The 21,483-nt window shown below is 44.3% G+C and overlaps 1 protein-coding gene across 2 annotated transcripts in view; it reads left to right on the top strand.

Moving 5' to 3' along the window:
• SLC38A10 (solute carrier family 38 member 10) overlaps positions 1-21,483 on the top strand; it is a 433,558-nt gene that overhangs the window by 405,887 nt on the left and 6,188 nt on the right. The gene's annotated exons all lie outside the window — the stretch shown is intronic.

The raw sequence follows: 21,483 nt of genomic DNA, 5'->3' as shown, positions 1-21,483 counted from the left end.
TTGGAATCAGAGGCTTTGGCACCTTTTGGCAATGGAGCGCCTCTCGCTCAGCATTGATTGGAAGTGTTCGGAATATGCGAAACTATGGGCCCCATTCTTGCAACTCCTTACCAAAGACATGAGGGACGTTACGTGTCCGAAATACCTACAAATCCTGCAACTCATTCCTCTGGAACCACCAGGGGCCACAAAAATGTAGTCTGAGCGACACTAGCCTGGGACCGGTTGTTAGGAGGGCGGTAGAACTGATAGTTAACCCCTTCAGCGCTGATGACAAAGCCAGCTCGTCATGGGCGTTACCTGCGCTACGCGGATGACGAGCTGGCTTTGTCACGTTACGAGCGATTTTCAAATTTCAGCGCACAGCGGGAAAACCCGCTAGCGCGGTAGAGGTTAAGGACTGATGCGGAGAGGGGTGGGGGAGATTGGGGGGTGGAGGGCTTAGTTGTTTGTCTATTTCTCTGTTTCTTTTGTTCTAAAAAAGTGGTATTTTAGCCAGTTGCATAATTTTTACGCTGTGGTATGAAATTTATTGCGGGGTCGCCCTCTGGGATGTAGACCTAAACGCTGTGTATTGACCATAGGATTACGCTCTACTGGCGCCTGGATGTAGGCAGCTAAGCTGTGTATAATGATTCTCTACCACGCAATAAAATATGATTGATTCTTAAATTGGAGACCCTTATTAAATGAGAACTAATAATCCCAATCTCTGAAAATGGCAACAGTCTCTTCAATTCAATCAATTGCGCAACATGCATTCAGAACAACCTTACCAAGTTAATGTGGGGACGTCCGCCTCTCCGCACTTTTGCCAAATGTGCCCGTCTGCAATCAACCTGTTCGGTACCTCTGCCGGGAATATCTTGTTGCCGAGGGATACAGGTTTGAAACTTCAGATGGAAGCTGCGAGAAACTTGTCGCTCTTTTGCAGGGGTCTCCACAATCAGTCAGTCTCTGGTCGAGTCACCTCAGCAACAGTCTCAAGAGCTGTTGGATTTCCCATGTAGAGTTCCCACCAGAGTCTCCATCTATGGAAAGGGTACGCCTACTCTCTGGATAATACCACTCTGTCCACCTTCAATTGAAGTGCAAAGAGTCTGTGGCAAGCTTAAACAAGAGCCATGTATTGCACTTAAGTGGGTACAATGTTCAATACGGCACTCAGTTGGCCTGTGTAGGACTGGGCAAAATTCAACACACAGCATTGTGTTCTTGTAGAAAAATCGGAGCAGGGCTATGCGACTACATACACCTTTGTTTTAACAGTGGAAATTCCCCGTGCCAGCTTGTGGAATGGTACAAAAATCTGCACATTACAAGATAAGCGTTTAACATCAGTGATAAGACCATCTTCTACTTCTGTGGTATCACAGAACAGATAAGATACAGATAACATAAGATACAGATAATTAAATTAAGGCACAACTGTCATTTTTCGGTTGAGCCTGGGCAGCGTATTCTCTGCTGTGAAGCATGCTGTATTAAGCTATAGAATAGAAAGCTCCGCCCATTTCCGGCCTATCTTTTCAATTGGCTCATGTTACTGCCCTTGTGAAATTGTTGCATTTCATTTGCATATAGGCCTATTAGTCCCTCCTTGGTACTGCCTTGTCTGCATTTGTAACCTCCCATATCGACTGGACTTTTTTTTTGTGTCGTTACAGGGTCTGCTTTATATGTCGGTGAGCACTATTTTCTTTAATGATGCACCCACTACATCACAGCACGTCGCAAGCTGTACAGCGCGGTCCACTTTAACTATAGTGGCCGCGCTTATTTAAATATTTTATTTACTGCGCAGTCATATTTCATTTTAGCGGCTCCACTGACTACCAGTACTGGGTGCTCCACCCGCTACCCATCAGGGGAGGTCTGGAGGTGCGACAACCGCTGCCGCCTTTCCCCCTCTACCGCCGTATCCTTGAGCACTTCTGTGCTGTTCACCACCCGTACAGCTGTTGGGCGGTGGTTGGAGAGTGTTGTGTTTGTGACTCACGCCACATTGCAGTCACTATCTGTGGAGTAGGGGCTTTGCTCTTCACAATGCTTCCCGGCCGGATGGGCCGCGTCAAGAGGGTTGGTTGGCATCTCTGGGTGAACTCCTGATATGTCTGTGAGTGCGTGTGATATCGGACAGTAGGGAGGGGGGCTCTCATGGCTTGCTCTTGTGCGGAATGGGCTGTACTGTCAAGCCCATTGTGCCGGTTGGCCATTACCTCCCATCTAACCTAAAGTGCCCAGAATGCCCCACGCTTAGGAGGTATTGCTTCAAAAGTAAAGAAATAGGGGAAAAGTTTTTTCAATTTCTTTACTTTTGAAGCAATCACGGCACCAGCGCTTCAGCTTAAAATGTTTCAAGCTAAATAGCGAGTGCCGCGATATTGCAAAATGCTTGGTTCCAGTTGAGTCCTAGCTGGTGAGCGGTGTTGAATGTCAAAGGAAGCCCAGCTGTGTAATCACACCATGCAGTCAGTCTTGGTCGATCATTACTGGAACAAAGATACAGTCTCCTTTTTGTTTTTGCTTAAAGAGCTTCCGAAGAGCTAGGCTGAGACAAGAGCTTACTGTCCGCAGCTCCTTTTGTACGTCTGATATGATCATATATGGGCTTGATTACCCTAATAATAATCATTTGCATCTCAAACAAAACGTCGTGGGTGGACTGCATTTTCAATGCAATAGGTCTCGCATTTTTGAAACTTTGACCTATTGGTAATGTAAATGACAATGCCTTTCATTTATGTGTTGTTTTTTAAACACATAAATAAAAGGCATTGTCATCCACAATGCCAATAGCTCACAATCTCGCAATTGCGAGACCTATTCCAGTATGTCAGCGAGTTGCAAAAGTAACAAAGGTCTTTCGCTCCAAGAAACAAGCTTAAGAGCAAAAGCATTTGTGAAGTGGAAAATGTCAAGTTGCTTTGTCGGCCCAAAGACAACATTGATGTGCTTATGTTCACCCTATAGCCCATTTCTTAAAGTGATTTTTTTCATATCATAGACCATGCTGTGGCAAGCAGGCCACTATGGAAGGTACCCTGGATACAAATCAACAACATAAAAATCTTTACAAATCCCCTGCAGTGGCTACAGCAATGTGAACGTGGGATGTATTGCAGAGCGGAGCTAAAATGACACAACAATCACCCCTTACTCAACTTTGGGGCAATGTAGATTTCACACAGAAAATGCAAAGAGATGACTTTAGAAAATAGAAAGACCTATGCTGTTTCTGACATGTTTCACAAGGACCAAGTGAAGAGGTTTGAAGAGCTCAAGTAGGAATATGGACTGGCGGAACAGGAACATTTTATGTATAGCCAAGTTAGACTCTAATTGCTTCAACCAAAGGCAATCTAGAGACCTCAATTCAATGGAGAATTGCTGAAGAAAGAAAGTGGACATGACACACACTGTCACCAATCTGTATGATGTTCTACAGAAGTCTCAAAGTGTGTGTTGAACCATCTTTCAGACAGCCTAGGCATGCACAATTTGCCTCTAGTAAGAAGAGGACCTTTGGAGTAACGTTTTATTTTAAAACCGAACAATGCCTTGGACGGAAAATAAAGAGTAGCCTTATTTAAAATTCTAAATCAATGGCATTTAACACCTACAACATGGCACTCAGTAAGCCCATCCAGAACAGATGAATGCTGGAAGAGTTTCTGCATAGTGCCAGTATCGCCCACATATTATGGTACTGGCCCAAACTAGACGAATTCTGGGGAAAGATTATGGGAACTATTGATGAGGGTACGGGGAGTTGGATAGACCAATGCCCTGAGATAATCCTGTTGGTTAAATCATCTGATGCACTAGAGGTAGACTCATATCAAATCCGATCTTAGAAGAAAAAGAGGAGATATTGGCATTATGAGGCCATAGAGATTTATTGTGTGAGTAAATGGCCACTACTAGGCATGGAACTACAGACATGTATCACCCAAGGCAAGGGAAAAACATGTTTGAAGGTTTGGGGCCCACTGGTGACCTGCCTTACTAAAGAGTTTAGGGAACTAAGATGGCCCAAGCGACTATGTAATTAAGAGCGGGTTAAAAGGATGTTAGGGATGAGGGAAACGAAGGATAAAATGAGGAAACGTACATAGCTGGATGAATTAGAACATGGCCTGTGGGGTATATTGGGGAATGGAGAGATGGGGAGGAGTAGGGGGTGTGGATTTATGTGTAACTTGTTTACTGTTATTGCTTCTGTTTGTTGCCTACCAGTCACGATCTGGCTTACGGCAAGTCTGTGGCTGAGAATAATTTGTTAAAATCAGTAAAATTGTATTGAATACTAAGTCACTTGCTCATCACCCAAGACCCAGTAGCTCCGAAAATACATTCACCTGGAAAAAAAGGCTCGCCATTGGTAGTGGCCAAAGACCTGGCTAGCTAGGGTCCTATGAATGTGAGGGCGACATCATGCAAGTGGCTTGCTACCTGCGTAGAGAGTCCTAATGTCTGGAGCCTGTCTCTGCAAACCGTGCTCATTGTTATCACATAAGCTGTTTTTCATTATCTTCTGGTCATGGAACCCGTAGCGGCTTGAAAGGTGATATGTTCTCGTCCCTGACCTACATTCTAGGTGGCTAGGTCTACAGTGCTTAAACGAACTCCTCAGGTTTGTAAAGTGTTCATATCCCTTGCGTAATCCTGCCATCTAGTGTTGGGCTCATATTGCATGTTGTTTTTGGGTGTTGTCTCCCAGGCTTTACTAGAATGGGAATTGGATTTAAATAGCGCGTAATACCCTGATGAGGCATTGAAGCGCTTTATGCTGAGTAGCACACTGCACCGGAACCTCATAGTTAGCGGCATGGGCGTAGGAAGTGTGGGGGATGAGGGGGATATATCCCCCCAGATTTTAAAGTGGGGGGACACGGGGACAAAATAATTTCCCCTCTCCCTTCTGTTATTGACAGGGCCATTAGCGCGCGAAAGCGCTACCTAATGGCCCTGTACTTGACCTGCCCGGAGTCAAAGAGGACCCCTGCCCTCTGCCCTTTGTTCTGCTGCAGGAAGGCTCGGCGTCCTGGGAAGGGCAGAGAAGGAAGACAACTCTGTCTCTTTTCTTTCATGCCCAGAGAAGGCAAGCACAGTGTCAACTTCTCCTGAGTCCTGATCTGCCTCTGGCAGCGGCCCTCCTACCCCTCTCTCTTTCTTTTTCCTCTATCTCTTTCTGTCTCTGTCTTCCTCCTCGTTAAGTTCTGATTTCGAGACAGCTCTTACGTTCTCTCTCTTGCCTCTCTTTGTCTGTATTTATTTCCCTGTGAAATGGATCCAAAATAGGAAGAACACTTTGGCTGGAAATGTCCCCATTTGCTGATGGTTTTATAATTCCAAAGAAAAACCTTAGGACGGAGAGAAAAAATTATTAAATACCTAAAAAAAGCGATACAGAGTGGTCAGCAGACAGGCCAGATTGTTATTTACACCCACACACATTAGCACCACTTTACAGAGTTTGCCAGTGAAAGCTACTTTCTTTTTTTCTTCTTTCTTTGAAGAACATTGTTTTTCCAGGGTGGGGAAGTGCACCATCCCTGAAGGGACTGCAATACCTGGTTGATGTGTGGAGTAGAAACGTTTAATATGATAGTTTTCAAATGTTTTAATTATTTTAGCTTATACAATGTGTACTGCAGCTCTGTGTTTGGGGATGTGGTCTTTTTTTAAACCAAACTGCTTACATTTTAAAAGGATATAAGCAATGGACATTGAAACGGGTCCCTTCCTGACTGGTCCTGTAGTCATGTCCTGAAATTTACAGGCAAAATCACTTACTGTTTTCTGAATAATGAGTTTAAAACTGTTAAGGTAACCATGTTGTTCCTGATTACATTTCACATGCTTTGCCTATTCTTGCATTCCTTATGAGTGCTTGCTTTTTCCAGGGTTTTCTTTGTTTTTTTTCAGGCAGCATTTTACTGTTGTCTAATGCATACTTTAAATTTAGTTGCAGCACAATTGAGTTGTAGCTTAAGGCAGTGCAAGTTTCTCTCAGTGGGGCAGTGTGGTGTTCAATGTGGGAGAGGATGTGGCACTCTGGCCAGAGCTGCTGAATTTGGAACTTAAGCACCATTTTCAGCCTTCACGACCAGTCCACCAGACCACACTCCTGACAAGGCTCATTCCGATGCTACACCTTAGAAGGCCCGATAGACCTTAGAAGCCCTGGTGTCTTAGCACCCACAGGTGGACCCTAACGGCGGCAAGTGTGAGTTAACCTTGAAGGCCTGTCCACCACAATCCATACTGCAGTTCACCTCCAGTCTTGCGAGCAGGCATACAAAGAAGCACACCCTAGACACACCATCGACAGTGACTGTCACTGAGGTCACAAGATCCTTGAGGCCAGTCCACCGCACCCATTGGTACCTCCATTGGCCTTTTTTAGCAGTAGTGGTGCAACTCACCAGCGATCAGTAATGAAGGATTTGCATGCACACCAAACTTATGGGGTGATTATAATGGAGGTGGGACTGCCCGTCACCCTGTCAGTGGCAGTTCCACCGCCATCGTTGACTGCATTACCGCCAGCAATATTACAATGGCGGGTGGTTCCGTGGCGGTCGGAAAGACCACCGCCACACACCCAACTGGCGCCTTGAGCCCGCCAGTGCGGCGGAGGAGCTCGTGGTTCCTACAATGCTGGTGGTGCCTACCAGCCACCACAGTAGGAATTACGATACCCCTTACCCGCCAGCCTATCCATGGCCGTTCACCCACCATGGAAAAGTTGGTGGAAAGGGACATTGGGGGCCCGTAGCAGGCCCCTGTCCCCTCAGCCCCCAGACATGGGACCCAGGGGATATCTAAGATGCCCCCCTACATATCACTGCACCATGTGGCAGGCACCTGATTGTGCCTGCCACGTAGTGCAGTGATATATGTAACATGTCCTTTTTCACATTGCGGCGCATGATGTAGCCAGCAGCACCTGCTGCACTGTAAAAGATAGACACTGCGAATGCCATAGTGGCGGTCACATTGTAATGTCTATCGTGGGGCGCCACCTTGAAGGCCAGTGGTCCCATTCCCCGATTCGATGGCGGACGGACTGAAGTCCTCTTGTCATCGTAATCAGCTTCTAAGTTTGCAAACTTCGTGGTCTCTGCTTCATGCACAAACACTTTTAACACGTGCAGCCTTCTTTCGGGCCACTGGAGTTATGCAGCAATGGAGGCCAAAAAGATGTTACAGTGTTGACTAAATTATGCAACAATAAAAAGGCTGCAGCGTAATGCAGTGCATTTTATGATACTTTATTATTTTGACATATTTATCATACTAACAGCCTCTGCAAATCTTTTGCCTCATTAGTACCTGTGTAACATACAAATGCAGCAGTGGGAAAGGTGACCAGTCAACCTTTGCAAAGGGCCCTACACTTCACAGCAACATAAGTCACATTTCTCTTAGTAATTTTTGATCCGTTTGAGCAACAAAATTGTTTTTGGTCAAATCGTTAGATTATGCAGCAGATGATGTATTATGTGGCAAATATGACACATCCATAGTTAAGTGGAAAACATTTTTCCACGTAACTTATTTTTGCCCCAGCATTGTAGTTGATCAATTTGCAAGTTCACCAAACCGAAAAGTCGAGTTTGGGCACAATTTCCATTTTAAAAGCAGTCCTACAACACAGGGCTACTTGTAAACTGACCCCAGGCTTCAGCAGTGCACACATGCAAATGCAGAAAGGGCTACTGGCCTCAAAACTGCCATGCCCTATTATATTCTAGGGACTTAAAGGTAGTTCTAATCCCCCTGCCCTATTATGTACTAGGGCCTTATAGAAGAGGCCATGCCAATCATAGGGGTACCCTAACCCATAGTGCACCCTAGTGTATGTAGGTGTTTTCACAGTATCTTTAGGTGTCTCTTTCAGAATAACACTGTTCAGGAAGAGGCCAGGGTCAATCAGGTACCACCAGTACCAGTCAGCAAAACGATGGAGAGGGCCCAGGACAGAGGATGGCTTTGCAACACTAAAGAAACACAAACTCAGAATTAAAAACATAACACCATGGTTGTGGGATTCTCTTTAATAATCAGAATTGATTTCTATCCTAATGAACCCATTTTCTAACATTAGGATAAGGAAAGACTGGGGAAAAATCATAACGTTCTAATCTATACCTTGAAGTTTATGTGCAGTTCTTTGATGATGGTTAATAGCTCACTGTTCTATGTTAGGATTTTAATTTATAAACTGCAAATACCAAAAGAATCTCTCAGACAAAAGCAGTAACTCACTGACCTATTTACATGATATGCATTTTGTGATCTGCGTGGTACACGTTCTCTACAGCAGGCATATTACACCACTGTGGCTACCTTACCAAGAGTCAAAACTTCCACTAGACAAACCTCCGATCTCTCTCAATAAAGGACATTAATCACCAAAGTTATCTTCACATTTTTATTGTTGCCTGAAAATTGCTGGAGACCAGGAATGCAGCAGCAGGTATTTTTCAAACTATAATGCACTTGCAAACACGACGCCCCCACCCTAAGTCCGTGACCTTTGTTTGCTTGGTGCATGAAGATGCAAGATTCATATACATTTTTTTTAACATTTGGTCTGATTACTATATGAAATAACAAACAAGCATACATGCAAACTGTGACAACATGCCTGCTTTTCTCGATATTTCACTTCGGAAGTATGCGATTGTATTTGTTTAACGGGCGGTGATTGTATAGTGTCACTGGGAAGTCCACAAGGTTGTCCCTGTCCCCCCCAGAATTTTAGTGTCTCCTACGCCCCTGGTTAGCGGTTAGTCTAGTGGTTAGGCGACCAGTCTTAGACTGTGAAGGAAACCATTCCATACATTTTCTCCAAGTTTTTTTTGTGGTACATTAATGAGTTGGACGTGATAATTAGTAGGGGCTATGTGAAAGGCTAACAGAAGATGGAGTGGATAGATATATTGTTAGGTTGCAGGGATACAGTTGCTAAGAAAGAGAGCTTAAGGCGGACATTCATGCCTTAATACCCTAGAGTCTAGACAAACGCAGAAGGTGGAAGGGAAAGAGTGTCATTCAAAAGAAATAAAGGAGGGACATTTTTAAAGTATAAATCAAGTTGCATTTTTTATGCAGGCTTTTAGGAATATAATGGGTGGAGTTTTTTGATATGGCATGCAATCTCTGGGCGTAAACCACATGCTGGGAGAACCAAGTACAATTTTAAATTCTGCTGTGAAGGAATGTGGCTTTTAGTAGTCCCAACACCATCAAAAAAGTTATGGTTTAAAGCTGTTCTAGACGTTTGATGTTTTTTCTAGCCTTTGTGCACATCGCCCTACTGTATACAATGCAATCAATACTTGTAAACCCAGAGAGGGCCCTTGTGTGCACCTACTGCAGCAATGCATTCAATATTATGAGGCAGTGTTACACCATATTTAAACTACACATAGAAACATGTTAAACAATTAAACAACCCATTCTTAAAATATAATAAGGCAGTTGATAAACTTATCTTAGCAACTCAGTGTATGTTTATCTGACCCATTCATTCCCAGCTGTCAGTAAATTCAGGCCAGTTTTGTTCCCTGCCTGAATCGCACCAGGCCCCACAGAACAGACACCACAGTCTGCCGGACGGATGTGTCTCAGATCACTGTGACCCTCCATTATCAGTGTGATCTCCTTGTGAATGATGCATTGCTATGTCACAATAAATCTGGACAAAGATTACTCTTTTTCTGCCGTTGTTGCTCCAAAAACAGGCAGAGAGGCACCAGAGATTTAAATTGAGAATGGCACAGAAGAACGGAGTAGTATTTTATCACTGGGAACCCGCAACCACCGTTGCCATGAAGGATTTCCCCGGCTTCGCCCACAGGCTTGTGATAATTGTAAATTAGTTTGGTCACATATAGACACCGTAATTATGAAAAATACTTTGTTTATGTGCTGCAATAAACGCCTTCCTCAGAAACACAAGCATAAGGTCTGTAAGCTCTGTTTGGTGGACATGGCAACCCTACGGAGCTTTTGAGGATGAATATGGTGTAGAGTTTACCCAGCGAGTAAGAGATGTGGGGTGAAGCCAGAGAGCAGGAGGGAGGGCTTCCAGGTCCTTGTACCTTTATTAATGTGGAAGAAGATGAACAGCATCATTCACTACCACAGCAACTCAAATAAGAATCTTGACGGCTTGCAAGACGACACCAATTAAAACTCCTAAGGAAGGCACTAGACTCCACAATACATGACTAGGCCCAGCGAAATATCAGAAAATGGTACAAGTCTCGATGGATGATGCAGAACTGCAATCAGTCTCAAGGCACTCATTCACTAAAAAGCCATCAATCCCAAAAGTAACACATGAACAATGACCCAAAGAATGGTTTCCGGCTAAAGTAAAACCCAAGATTATACTGACTTGGGCATTAGACGTTGAAACTGTCAGTGATATCAGGCCTTGAGCTGAACTCCCTGAAATGAAGGCAGGTAATGAATGCACAATGAATATAGACTCCCATATGTGCAACCGAGCCATGCTCCAACTTTATACAATCCCTTCACCTTGCAATTAAACAAAAATTAAGAAAGTTTCACACCCTTGAGTGAAACGGCATTAAGTTCCGCACAAAAATGGTTGCAACTCATCCTGCATTCCAGCAATCACGCCACAAGTAGGCAAGGACAGCAGCCAGGAAGCAGGACGAAGAGGTTTGAAGAGGGTTAAGATTCCTACACAGTTATGTCCTCTTCACCAAATGAGATGTCATTAAAATACAAAAGCAACCATTATGGAGTTTCCGTGTGGAATCAGAACTAGGATGATGATTAACTTCTTGAGATGCTGACGGAATGAGAATCAACCTGTATATTCTAACTCAAAATAATTCTTCTCTCCACAATGGAAAATTAAAAAATGGTTCAAATAGAAAGCTAGACCAAAGTGGCTTTGAAAGATCCCTCATCATCATCATCACATACTTTATTTCCTTCACATAGATCATCAAAGCACAGAAGGTATAACATATGTTACAAAAAACATAAAAACAGAGGAGTTGTTACCAAGAAGGTAATTACTAATATTAAAACAAATCGAAATATTTATCAAAAGCACATTTAACGGCTAAAAGTGGAGATCTACAAAATACTGTCAGAACAAGCAGACTTCACATAACAAAAAAAGCAGAAAATCCAATAGAGGGTCAGAACTACAGATACATATCCACTGTCCCCTACCCTATGTTCCATGCTAGGATGAGGGTCTCATCAACCCCATGTCCACAACATTTTCATGGCACTCAATATGTCCAATCCAGTAAGCCATAAAAAAAAATTCAGCGCCAAAAGCACGAAGCCTGTTTGTGCTTGTTCTAAAAATTCTAAAGGCAACCTGGTGCCTTCCTAGTACCTACATTCTTACAGATGGGAACAATCCACTTAGCCCGAAGCCTGCTACACCGAGGGCAGAACAATAATATATATTCCAACGTTTCTTCCCCCCCTTTGCATGCCGGGCACTGATCGTCTCCCTCCCTCGCAACAAGCCATTTTGAAATACAGGTTTTAACCTGGAGGATGCCGTATCTGAACTGCAGATATAGTTTGCACGCCAGAGAAGATACAATTTAATCAGTAGGTGTCCCACAGCGAATACAAGGTTTAAGATAGATATAGGACATTGTGAGGGTACCTTTACTCTTTGTCGCTGTATCCGCAGCTTCAGCCTCCCAGTGCATGTTTTTAATCTTGGCTTGGTACAGCATACACAACAACTCAAGAGAGAACCAGGCTCAGCTCTGGCAAGAGTGATTGTGTGGCGCAAAACCATGAAATCGTCACTATGCCCGGTGGGCCATGAGGTCTCTTGTACCTTTGTGGTAAGAGTCAAGTTCAGCAGTGGTCCCCAAATAATACCAAAATGTTAGCAATCTACATTCATTTTTATGCAAAATCTTCCACTGAGCAAGGTCCAAATTTAAGGGTGTAAGGGGCATGCTTATTGGAAGTGAGAGTAAGATCCTCAAGAACCTATGTTCCACCATAGCAAGACTATTTGGGTTAGAGGAGCTCTATACTTTGGTACCACACAAAGCAGGCCTAATAACCTTGAGACTGTAAATCTCAAAGGCGGGGGCAGCCCTGCGGGAAGAGGTCTTGGAATGAACCTTTACTAAATTTGCGGTCTGTTGTTTGAGCACCAAATGAGCCTTTTCAATCTTGGGGCCCCAGCTCATATTGGGTGTCGTATGGATACTTAAATATCCAAAAGCAGATAATCAATACATGCGTTTCCCACCAGTATCTGCCTGTTACAACGGAACACCCTCTCTTAGAAGAGAACATACATTTGGTTTTACCACCATTAAGCTCTAAAGATCCCTTGTACGGGTAAGGAGCATTTAAGTGCAGATTGAACAGTGGTTTACACAGCACAAAAGGGAATGCTTACTCCGAATGCACAGTATGGTTTACCATCAGTCCTCAATAAGAAGAGTAAGACATTGGAGACTACAAGAAGGAAGGTTACCAGCGCACTGACATACATTGCTATATAGTTAACTCAACAACTACTACAATGTCCTACAGGGACAATGAATAGAAATTTTAGTACAACATCTGCTGGAAAGATGACCTAATACGGCCGAAGAAATTGTTCAGGCTACAGACAGTAGAATTTGGGAGCACCAAAAGCTTCCTGTTCAAAAACTACCATATGTAGTATAACTTGCCTAACTTCCAACACTTGCTTATGGTCTTGACCTCTCACAGATGCATGTGAAGGTTGTATCTCATAGTTGCCCCCTTGCTTCTAGATTTCTTTTATGCACAAAGGTCTATCCTTCCTGTGTGATTTCACAACTTTCACAAGAAGTTGCTGGAAAATAAGGGATCTGTTTTTTGAAAATACGAAGCACCTCCTTTTCACAAATATTGGGATGGGGTACCAGAGTTACTAAATACCAGACACAATCGACGCCTAACCATAGTCAAAGAGTACCCCCAAGTCTATCATACAAAACACTTACAGCATACAGGTGAAGGGAACACTGACTGGGCTTGATGCTACATCAGAAAGTCACCGCTGTGAAATCGGAGTTGTGGGTGCACCTTGAGAATGACTCCAGGCAGTTTTGCTCCTTCTTTTTTGTTGAAATTAACCATGCTCAGTTCTGTGCCGTATTTCATATTTCTAGAAGATATTGCTTATCTCCTTTACTGGTGGAAGCAAACTTGACAGTAAGAAATTTGTATTTCAGGCCAAGCCAGACACCGGAATAACATCACATTTTAAGGTTCTTAGCATATACAGCAGTAGTGCTTGGGTGAAGATGGTCATGGTCAAAGGCCATGAAATGCAAGCGTGCATTGCAGGCCTGTTTGAAGTAGGGACAGATCATTCATTACATGGCTTCATGGGTTTTATAGAGTAAATGGTGGTCAGTGCTACAGAAAAAGTTGTACTCCCAGATATACATACACTTCTACCAATCAAATAGTCATCCTGTAAGGAATTGATGGAGGTACTCTTTTGAGAACAAATGTGAATGACTTTGAATTAGGGCTCTTCTCGTGTATACTTAGAAATGGCACCTAGGAGGTCCGTCACTACAGGCCGAAGAGCCAAAACATGGAAACCATCTAGGAGGAAACTTTGGTAATTTTGGTTATCATGTAAGCTTTTTTTTACATGAATAATTCAATAATTCAAGTATATCGTTTTTGAATGAGTGTGAATAGCAGGAGGTCTTCTGAAGATGTGGATGTTCGCAATGTATTTTTTTTGGACAGTTATAGTTTTAAAGTGAGGAAGTCAGTGGAGAAATCAGTGTCTGTTTGATGCTTTGCTGGATCAAAATTGTTTGAATGGACCATTTATTTTGCTTTTTAGGAAGTGGAATTGTCTTTGATTGCAAGACATTTGATGATTTTTGGTTTAAATGCTGTTTTTAATCTTAAAGATGTAAGGTTAACTTCGGGAAGGGTTAACTTGAAAGCAGAAGCTGCCTCTTTAGACGGGCGGTGGGTTTATTTGGGTATGGATTGAGATGATGAAGTGGACTATCCTTATTACAGAAGTTGTAGGGTGTGACAATGGAAAGGAATCTAAAACTAGGGGCAAGTGTACTGAATGTAGGACCAGGTAGTACTTGGAGGAGCACAACGCACTGTAGAAATGGGGACGAGGCGCTATTGCAAGGAAAGTAGGTCCAGTACCAATGCTCTCAAAAACTAACATGGTATTCACTGAGGGTTAGCTGTTCCTAAAGTCAGAGAGAATATAGCAGCCTATTCTGGTTGGAGAATAAGTGTAAGAGTAGTTTATCTCGATAGAGTTGGGTTATCTAGAATGATGGGGGAATCCCGCCTTTTGGATATAGTGCCCTCACACACCCTTACGAGTGTCATGCTTCATCATCGGGTGTTCCTCCTGTGGGGGTGGCTCTGCTGTCCCCCTCGTGGGGGTGGCGATGCTGTCCTCCACAGGCCCCGCAAGAGGGCTTTTTATTGGAGATCTTTTAAGGAGATGCCGCAGTTGTGCATGTGGGTGTGTGGGCCTAGGGTTGTGAGTGAGTTAAAATTACCAGACGGTACCCAGAACCTAGTTTTATTCGGGGGTCTGGATGGTAAGGTTAAAAACAGGGCGGATATGGAGCACCTCTTGGAAACAAAAGTGATGGGGGGATAAATGTCTTCCCGCTGCTCTAAGAATCCGTGTGAATGTGTGATTAAGAGAAATGGGGTCAACATGTTTTGCGCTTCATGTAGGTCCATAAGGGATCCAAGGGCGCTTTGTCAGGACTGTGAAGAATATAGACAAGGGAAAGTGATCAGGAATCATGGAAGAAAAAGCCCTGTATACCTGCCATACCTATAATCAGGTGTTGATGCGTCTCTGCGCTAGAAGGAACGTGTAGTCCAAGTTCCTTTACCCAACCCCCAGATTTAGACAGGTGGGCCACGTCGGCGCTCACTTAGGTTTTGAGGGAGAGTATAGTCACTCACCCTATCGATGCCCGGAACCCGCCCGGCCGTCTGTGCGTCGCCGGGGCTGGGGTTTAGCAAGAGATTAAGGATGAGAGCACTGGTAGACAACTGTGCTTTTTGGTTAGTTAGTGAATGCCAGTAGGGTGCAAGGTGGATAGTCTTGGGATTTGAGGTTTAGGGAATGGATGAATTTCAAAACATAATTGTTGTTTCGAATAGCTGGTACACGAAGAGGAACATGCATACTCCTGCCATCTAGTGTTGGGTCCAGATGTTTGCAGTTTGTTTTTTCTTCGAAGAAGTCTTTTTAAGTCACAAGGTAGGTGACTCCTCCTTTCAGTGATAGTGCGCATGGGCATTGACTCCATTGTCAGATTGTTTTTTTCCGCCATCGGGTTCGGACATGAATTGCTGCACTCTGGTTCGACACCGTTTCTTTGGTTTTTCTTGGTGCGCAATAAACTCACCCTCAACAGTTTCGTTTTTGATTGCGTATCCCATTCTCCCCATATCGTATTTACTTCTAAAAAACCCTCTTTAGATCGGGAAGCTCGTGGAAGGCATTCGAGCCTATCTGCATCGGTCCGCCTCACAGTCAATGGAATGGACTCCATACAAATTCTGCCATCTTTGCCACACACAGTTCCCACACACTGACTGCTTGTCTCCAGAGCACAGCGAACAGGACTGCGATGCTTGCAATGCTTTCTGCTCCAAGAAGACGCTTCGCGACCGCCAGGCTCGACTTCGCGACATGCAGAGCGAACACACAAGCTCCATTCCAGACTGCTTTGGAGAAGATTCGGAGTTCCGGAGGCGCTATGCGAACCGAGGAAGAATAAGATCCCATCGCTATCTGTGACTACGTCTCCGAGGGGGAATGACGAGATCCTGCAAGGGCAGCGTACCGTGAGTACAGCTACTCCCATGCCCCAAAATCCGCCTCAGCTCAAGAAGAACGCTCCGGTCCAACCCCCGCCTGCCGGCCACAGTCGGCACCGAGAACAAGTTTCTGATGCCCGCCGTCAGCCTTGGCAATGAAACACGCCCAAAAGCCTTTTGGCTCCGACCCTAGCCAACAAAAAATGGGCTCCGATCCGAAACCTTCTGGATCGAAATCAAAGATTGGATCCGAAATCCTCACGATCATCAAAGACCCCGGGCCTGAAACCATTGGCACCGAAAGTTTCGGCACAGAAAGTTTTGACACTGAAACAACTGGAGGTGCCAGTTTCATCTCAGGAACAACTTTTCGATGCTCCGCCTAGCAAGCCGGATCCGAAACAACAAGAGTTGTACATCCATCCAACTACTGGACATATCTCTACAAAACAGACACTGAAAGGAGAACCTGAATCAGAGGATGCCTACCATATTCCTTTGAAAAGGAAGAATGTCGGGGACTAATCCTTTCCCTCCTCCTCTCCCATCTCCTCAACCTCAACACTTGATGATTTCACCTGAGCACTCACCACCACACACACACCTGAAAATCAGGATGATGAAGATGGGGTTGGGGACAATGTACCATTAGTTCCAGACCTGTGGACAGATTACAATACCGACTCTCCCATGGGAAATTATTCTGACCTTTACCCTACAAAACCCTCTCCACCGGACACCTACAGACCTGAACAGTAAGGGCAAGATCTGGATCACCCTAGGCCTCCTGATAGTAAAGAGGAACATCGCTTAGTTGTGGGGAGCTGCATGTCCACCCATCATAGAGGACTGGAAGAAAAACATGGACTGGTGTATGTTCTGAGAAAAGACAGTGTATCTAGCGCGGGCTGCGCCAAAAAGTGGTCCTCAATCTGGGGCACCTGGAACACCTACCGGGGAAATATCTGTAGCCCCCCACGTAATTCCCTTCCTGATTATTTACCCTCACCGTAAATAATGTAACTCAGACCATTCCATTGTCCTGTTCCTGTCGTTAATGTGATTACCACTGTACTATTGAATGAATTCCTCTGATCTGTAAACTGCTATGTCGATTCAAGATGTTTAATAAAAAGAATTATTAAAAAAAGTAAATGCAAGCCAGCAACATCTGCCCCAGCCTACATAAAAGGCAATTACCAGTGGACTCCCTAGTAGTGTCAACACGTGTAAAAGGGCCACCTCCCAAACTACAGGAGATGTTCCACCCCCAGATAAGGAATCCAAGCTTTTTGATGCATCGGGGAAAAGGGTAGCCTCTCAAGTAGCAAACTTCTGGCACATCTCTAACTCACAAGCGCTGCTCGCAATATACGACAGGGCGCATTGGGACAAAATGGAGCACTTGCTCCAATATCTGCCCGATGAATACAAAGCTAAAGCGCAAGATTTAGTGCAGGAGGGACAGCTTATTTCAAATAATGCTATCAGGTGCTCCCTAGATGCTGCAGACACTGCTGCTAGAGCTGTAAACACCAGCGTACTTTTAAGAAAACACGCCTGGCTACGCATATCAGGTTTTAAACCTAAGGTTCAGACTACCATCCTGAACACACCCTTTGACGAAGAGCACCTCTTTGGCACAGTTGTAGATTCCACACTGGAAAAAATGAAAAAAGATACTGAAGTGGCCTAATCCATGGGAGCCCTTCAATTGACACAAGCACGTGGTTCATTTCGGCGCTCTTTCTACTGCAGAGGGTACAAAAATAAATACCTCAGAGACTACCACCACCAACTACAAAGGTAACAACCAACCTTCTCCCTCTAAGGGTTACTTCAGAGGGGCTTATAGAGGCAATAACGGCAAAGGTAGAGGCTCAAACACATGCGCCTTCCCCTCCAACACAAAACAGTGACTTCACTTCCCCCCAAACATTTAACAACTGTCGGGGGACGTCTTTCGGATTTCCTACCAGTCTGGCATTCTATAACAACAGACAAGTGGGTACTGGAAATTATCTTTCTCTGGTTACTGTCTGGAGTTCACCAACAATCCTCCAAATATTCCCCCAAGGTCACCCAAACTCTCACTGGATCACTTACACCTCCTAAAACAAGAGGTTCGGTCTCTCCTTTTAAATGGGGCTATAGCTCCAATACCATAACAACACCACGGGTTAGGCGTGTACTCCTTTTACTTCCTAATACCAAAAAAAGGATGGTTCTCTGAGACCAATATTGGACCTCAGAGAACTAAACCGTTACATACATTTTCACATGATAACACTTCAGCAAGTACTACCACTTCTTGAATAAGGCGACTTTATGTCTACACTCGACTTAAAGGACGCCTACTTCCATATTCTAATCCATCCCGCTCACCGCAAATATCTCAGATTTATGGTAGCGGGTCAACATTACTAGTTCAAAGGTCTCCCGTTCGGAATCACCACTGCCCCCAGTGTCTTCACAAGGTATCTGGCGGTAGTCGCTGCTCACCTGAGGAGACAAAACATCCATGTCTTCCCCTACTTGAACGACTGGCTCATCAAAGCCAGCACATATCCAAAATGTCTCCAGCACACCCACAAAACAATTCAGTTATTACATCGACTGGGGTTCACAATCTATGTGCTGAAATCACATCTCCAACCTGCAAATACTCAAAACTATCTAAGAGTCACCTTAAATACGTAAAAGGTTCTGGCTTTTCCCAACGCAGCCAGAATTCACAACATTCAGGCTCTAGTTCTCCAGTTTCAATCCAATCACTCGCTTCCAGCTCAGCTGTTTATGCAACTACTAGGAATGATGGCATCTTGCATCATAATAGTTCCCCATGCCAGGCTGCACATGCATCCCCTTCAACAATCTTTAGTGAGTCAGTGAAACCAATCACAGGGTCTGCTAACTGATCTAGTGTTGGTAAACAGCCGTACTCACCACTCTCTGCAGTGGTGGAACACAGAAAATCTATCAAAAGGACGGCCCCTTATAGACCCAGTTCCAGAGTTAGTACTAACAGTGGACGGGTACCTCACTAGCTGGGGAGCTCATCTTCAGCACCACACAGTGCAAGATCTATGGAGCCAACGGCAAAGGTCCTCCACATCAATCATTTAGAGCAGCTTGCGATGTTCCTAGCTCTCAAAGCATTTAAACCACACCTGGTTGGCAAAGCTGTCTTAATCCGTAACGGCAACATGGCAGCCATGTACCTCATACAAAAACAAGGGGGGGCACACTATCTCCAACTGTCCCGCTTAGCCCAGGACATTTGGAAGTGGGCCAGTCACAAAATCTATCTCCTAATGGAACACCTCCCAGGAATGAACAACCAAATTACAGACCTCCTCAGCAGACAGAGGCTGCAAATACACAAGTGGGAAATTCACCCTCAGGTTCTCCTCCCATACTTTCAAAGTTGGGGATTGCCTCAGATAGATCTGTTCGCCCCACACCAAAACACAAAATGCCTCCAGATACCCACCCCAGCTATCCAAGGGTAATGCACTATGGATGAACTGGTCAGAGATATTTCCTTACGCTTTACTGCGTCCCCCACTCAATCCAGCAGTGGTTCGGAAGCTCAAGCAAACATCCTTCACATTGATCCTAGTTGCTTCCACATGGGCCTGTCAACCATGGTTCACAACCCTGTTAGAGCTGTCGCTAGTCCTGCATCAAAATTTGCGCCTAACACTTAGTCTCCTTACACAGAGCCACGGAGAAATCAGACCCCCAGATCCCAAACAACTGACCCTCGCGATCTGGCTCCTGAAGTCATAGAGTTTGGATATCTGAACCTTCCACCAGACGGTATGAACATCATCAGGGAGGCCAGAAGGCCTCCCACAAGAGCCTGTTACGCAGCAAAATGGAAGCTTTTTGTTATTCATTGCAATAACAATTGCATCAACCCTCTTGACGGTTCCATGCATAACATTATCTGCTATTTGTTACACTTGCAGCCGTCAGGATTTGCTTACACCTCCATTGGGTTACATCTTGCTGCAATAGCTGCGCACCTACAAAATAAACAACATCTATCGCTTTTCAGAGTGCCTGTAATTAAAGCTTTCCTGGAAGGACTTAAAAGAGTTATACCTCCAAGACTCCCACCTGTCCCAGTGTGGAATCCTAACATAGTCCTCACAAGAATAACAGGACCACCATTTGAACCCATGCATAGGTGTGAGCCACAATTTCTCTCTTGTAAAACAGCTTTCTTCATAGCAGTCACTTCACTAAGTAGAGTGGGTGAACTACAGGCACTAACCATGAAAGAAGTATTTTTCGAACTGCACAAAGATAAAGTGGTTCTAAGTACAAACCCTAAATTTCTACCTAAGGTAGTCTCTGCATTTCACATAAATCAGTCGGTAGAATTACCCGTATGCTTCCCTCAACCTGATACTGTTGCAGAGAGAGCTCTACACACCTTAGATGTCAGAAGAGCACTGTTATACTACATCGAAAAAACACAATTATTTTGAAAGACCAAACAACTTTTTGTTGCTTTTGCACCACCACATAAGGGCAATCCTATCTCCAAATCACGTATTGCAAAGTGGATTGTTAAATGTTTTCAAACCTGTTACACAAAAGCAAAAAGAACTTTAACTTTACCTCTTAGAGCGCATTCCACTTGCAAGATAGGGATTACTATGGCCTTCTGAGGAAACATTCCCATAGTGGACATTTGCAAAGCTGAAACATGGTCTACACCGCACATATTCACAAAGCACTATTGTGTAGATGTATTAGCAAGACAACAAGCTAATGTGGGGCAAGCAGTACTTAAGACACTATTTCAGACCACTCCAACTGCTACAGGTTAGCTCCCGCTTTGGTAGATTTCTACTATATAGTCTATGCAAAGCATGTGATCTACAGCTCACATCTCTCAAACGTATAACGTTACGTACCCAGTAAACGTCTGTTCTTGGCATGTACAGTTGTAGAGTCACATGCGCCCAACCACCTCCTCAGGTACTTGTAGCTGCTGCAGTTCTCTTTAGTATACATACAGACGCATGGACATCTCTATTCTACTCTTTCTAACTCCATTGTCTCCCTCTGGGGGGAAACAATTTAACAATGAAGTCGATGCCCATGCAAACTATTACCGAAAGGAGGAGTCGCCAACCTCGTGACTGGAAAAGACTTCTTCGAATAAAAACAAACTGCAAACATCCGGACCCAACACTAGATGGCAGGAGTATGCAAAGCATGTGAATCTACAGCTGTACATGCCAGGAATAGACGTTTACTTGGTAATTAATGTTATCCTTGCATGAGATACGAACACACCATTCAGGATTCAGAGCTGTGGGTGATAGAGATCTTGGTAGTTTTTGATAATAGTTGAGCCTTTGAGACCTGGATGCCATCAGTCTTTCTACCTTATGGTGGATGTGTCAGCAGCATTCAGTATAATTGACCACAAGGTGTCACGTGACTGTAGTGTTAATGGGCGAACTCTTCTGTGCATTCGATTGATCTTTCTCAGAGGGGCTGTGGAGGGTGGTGGTTGAGATAGGGGGATCATTATAAGTGACAGCCCCTGCACAGTAAGCTCCATATTTTTGAGGCTGCTTAATGCCATAATTCGGA

The sequence above is a fragment of the Lissotriton helveticus genome, chromosome 7, assembly GCF_964261635.1.
Source record: "Lissotriton helveticus chromosome 7, aLisHel1.1, whole genome shotgun sequence".
NCBI classification, from domain to species: Eukaryota; Metazoa; Chordata; class Amphibia; order Caudata; family Salamandridae; genus Lissotriton; species Lissotriton helveticus.
This window is presented reverse-complemented; position numbering and strand designations above follow the sequence as displayed.